The sequence below is a fragment of the Apteryx mantelli genome, chromosome 1 (genome assembly GCF_036417845.1).
Source record: "Apteryx mantelli isolate bAptMan1 chromosome 1, bAptMan1.hap1, whole genome shotgun sequence".
Taxonomy (NCBI): Eukaryota; Metazoa; Chordata; class Aves; order Apterygiformes; family Apterygidae; genus Apteryx; species Apteryx mantelli.
The window spans coordinates 188,454,943-188,459,095 of record NC_089978.1 but is presented as its reverse complement, the minus strand read 5'-3'; positions in this window follow the sequence as shown (position 1 = coordinate 188,459,095).

Sequence of the window (4,153 nt, the reverse complement as noted above, 5' to 3'; positions counted from 1 at the left end):
TGGGCACATTGCTGGCCCACATTCAAATTGTTGTCCACCAGGACCTCCAGGTCCTTCTCTGCAAAGCTGCTCTCCAGCTGGTTGGCCACCAGCATTTACTGGTGCGTGGGGTTATTCCTCACCAGGTGCAGGACTTTGCACTTGCCTCTGTTGAACTTCATGAGGTTCCTCTCTGCCCGTTTCTCCAGCCTGTCGAGGTCCCTCTGAATGGCAGCACAGCCCTCTGATGCATCAGCCACTCCTCCCAATATTGTATCATCTGCAAACATTCTTGCATTCAGATTCTAAATGACCATTCATAATTGACATGGATTTATTTTTAATACTCTTGATTATTTGATCCCTGACAGTCCTGCATGTGCTAGACTACTGAAAATTTTCCCCATGGTGTTTTCATTCACATTTGCAAGTCTGAAGCCATGGTAGGAATGCAGCTACACATTTATTGTGAGGAAACTTAAGAAACTCAAAGAGACGACTCAGAACAGAAGAACTTTCTGAGTTATGTCTTAGCTCCCAAAATCTCATCCAAAGCATAGGCAGTTACTTTTCAAGCTGGAACAGCAAACACTTAACAGTTCAGCCAGCATTTTCTCCACACGTGAACGTTCAGATAAGTAGAAAAGTTCTTATTTGCAGTAGCATACATGTAAATTGTGCTATTTGCTAAATTTTCATTTCAAAATTAGGAAAGGAGCATGTTCAAGCAATGTAGGTGCACCAGTGCTTAAAACAAGAGGAGGTAAGTTGGAGCGCTGGTGTGTAGTTTATCTGGCCATGTGGTTTGATTTTCTCCTTTTCGCAGGGCCCACAACAGCCATTTGACTTCCTGTGCCCTCACCTTCATCTGCCTCGTCTTTCCTTGTTCTGCATTGTGTAGCTGATGGGATGATAGTACAGGCAGGTTTGGTCTATTAATGATCTTTTCTGGCCTCCTCTACTCTTCTTAATGATTGTGGACAGTTGCTGGAGTTCAGGCTGCCAAGAATGGAGGGTAAAATTGCTGATGATTATTTAATATTGACACTGGATTTGGGCTTGAGAAGTAGAAAGAACAGGAAAGAATTTCAAAGAAACCTTTACGCAGAACAGAGGAAGAACAAAGGAACAACTTTTTCACTTACATCCATTTCTATCATCCTGTCTAATAGATATACTTTTTCAGCCAGAAGCTGTGAGTGTTCACAATTCATATCTGGTCCCTGTTGTGCCACGTATGGTAGAACTGCACTGGACTATATGGTTTCTGCCCTTAAAGAAGTTACCAGCTGTAATTTCTTAGACAGTAAGATACTACATACAAATAACAAAATATCAACATTAATATGCAAACTCTGAAGAAATTCTGGAAACTAAATGCATCTCCAAATGATCTGAATAAAGGAAGGTCTCCTCTGGGCAAATGGCTACACAGAACCAGAGAGGGATGTCTACTCTGTCTACATCTGTCCACAGTCACAGAAGATATAATAGCAACTAATGATTATTTACAGCATTTATTTCTGTCAGCTGCATAATCTGACCTTGAACACAATTCACAGGTATCAGATCTATGTCCTGCTTTACCTAAGGCAAGTATGAAAACCGGTCATTAAAAATATTGTATCTGCAGATAAATACAGAACATTTATATTGTCATCTAGTGCAGCCACAACCCCACAGTGCATCGGCACTGTAACATGCTGTGCCCAGCATGTGTATCCCGTATCAGTATGGGGTTATCCCTGTCTCTGAAAGGCTGGAACTGGGAAGCGTACATTAATTAAGTAAATGGGGGAAGGTGATCGGGTATCATTCATCCCTGTACCTTCCAGCAAAGGAGGTGTTGCTTAGAAGAAGTAAACATCCGAAACAAAAGCTAACAAATATGGGAAGGTTATTCATGCAAAAACAAGTTGCTGAAAGAGGTGTGTGGGGGAAAGGTCTTGCAGAGGAAAGGTTTGGTACCACTGTCCAACTATACAAAGAAGTGTTTGTTACTTTGATCCGACTAAGTCTTTTGGAGAAAGAGTATATACACTAGCTACCTTTCACCAGACTTCTATTAAATGTCGCAGCCCAAAGAGTCAAATGAAAGGAGGGGACTGGCAAGAGGGACGCGATCGTGCCCGGCCGAGGCAGGCCCAGGCCCAGGTGGGGGAGAGGGGCGGGGAGGGGGAGAGTAGGGAAGAGCATTGGGGAAGAGGGCTGATGCTGCCAGCCGGGGCCCAGCCGGGGCCGACCCTTCCCCTCCTCGGCGGGGCGGCGAGGCCCAGGCCGCCGGCCCCTCCGTGGGGCGGCTGCTGGCCCCGGGCTGCCTCCGGAGGCGCGAGTGTCCCTGCCGGGCCCCGCCACCCGCCCCGGCAGGAGCGCCGCGGCCGGACTCCCCCGCGCGGCTCCGCGGCCCCTCAGCCGCGGCGCTGCTGCGCCCCGCGCTGCCACGAGGGGGCGCCGCGAGGGGCTGCGCGGGGCGGGGGCGGGAAATGGCGGTGGCGAGGGGGAGGGAGAGGGAAGTGGAGGGGGCGAGGTCGAGAGTGGGGCTGAGGAAAAGGGATCCGGCGAGGGGGAGGGAAATGGAGGGGATGAAGGTGAGGGAAAGAGATGGGGTGAGGATGAGGGAAGGGCGAGGTAGGGGGAGAGGGAAATGAAGGGGGTGAGGGTGAGGGAAGGGTGAGGGAGAGGGAAATGGAGGGGGCGAGGGTGAGGATGAGGGAAGGGCGAGGGAGGGGGAGAGGGAAATGAAGGGGGTGAGGGTGAGGGAAGGGTGAGGGAGAGGGAAATGGAGGGGGCGAGGGTGAGGATGAGGGAAGGGCGAGGGAGGGGGAGAGGGAAATGAAGGGGGTGAGGGTGAGGGGAGGGAAAGGGAAATGGAGGGGGCGAGGGTGAGGATGAGGGAGGGGAGAGGGAGAGGGAAATGGAGGGGGAGGATGAAGGAAGGGAGAGGGTGAGGGAAAGGGAAATGGAGGGGGCGAGGGTGAGGATGAGGGGAGGGAGCAAGGGAGAGGGAAATGGAGGGGGCAAAGGTGAGGATGAGGGAAGGGAGAGGGTGCGGGCTTGCAGGGAAGGTCGGAGCAGCCGGGACCTGGTTTCCTTCGGGGCTGCAGGGCCGAGTGCAGGGATGGGGGAAGGTGTGGGGGGCAAGGGAGTCCCATGGTGCTGGCAGAGCAGCCGCGCTGCTCTCTGAGGCTGGCCCTGGAACATCCCAGGGTTTCTCGTCTGCCCCTTCCTGCTTCTCCCGGCCAGGATCAGATAATGCCAGGAGAAATGCTGGTGCTAAAATGTTTAATGAAGCTCTGGACTTGGGCTGCAGGGGTGTTTCCTTCCGTGGGAAGAGAGACGACTGCATTGTGGGGCGTCCTGGTGCTGGGGAGAGCTGGCGAGGCGGGCTGGGCGCGGAGGGGTCAGAGCAGAGGGGAGCCCACGTGCCGGGGGGCTCGGAGGAACCGCACATGGCGGTGGGAGAAAGGGCTGCGGCTGAAGGCAGGGCGCACGGGGAGCGGGCCCTGGCCTGCCGGCCGGCCCCATACATTCACTCAGTGCTGTCGCCCAGGTGTCGCCTCCCAGTTCTTAACCTGAGGCTGAGCCCTGCATCACCCTTAAAAGGGTATTTAACAAGCTGTGTACAAAAGTGGTTTCAGCCATCACTGAAATGTATAAATGTGCATTTAAAATGTACTTGCAGAATAGATTTAGGCTATTGAAGGTAACTGCAGCTTACAGTTTCCAGTGAATTCAATCTTTTGGTGTCTAGGGATGACTTTATGCTATATATTGGCCATGAATTACATTCTAGCAGTATGATGCACAGCATCTGGGTTTTTTTTCCTCAGAAGAGAATGACTGTGACCTAAAGTGGAGCGTGGCCATGACAGTGATTGTCATGGTAACGCTCCATGCCCAGGTCCAGGTGCACCCCGGCACAGCCTTTGAAGAGATAAGGCTCCTTTGTCCAAATGCATTGCAAGGTGACTTGGCATGGATCAGGAGAGTGAACAGTAACTGCTATGAGGATCTTAGTTAGGAAGATCCTCCAGTGGTTGCAGCTTACTGCCAGATGGAAAACAAGTGGAGCAGATCATAAAAATAATTTTACTGTACTTCTAAGAGCAAAACTCTGGAAATATTGTTGTAGAGAAATATGAAAATACAGAAAATGATAGAGTGGGTGCTGCAG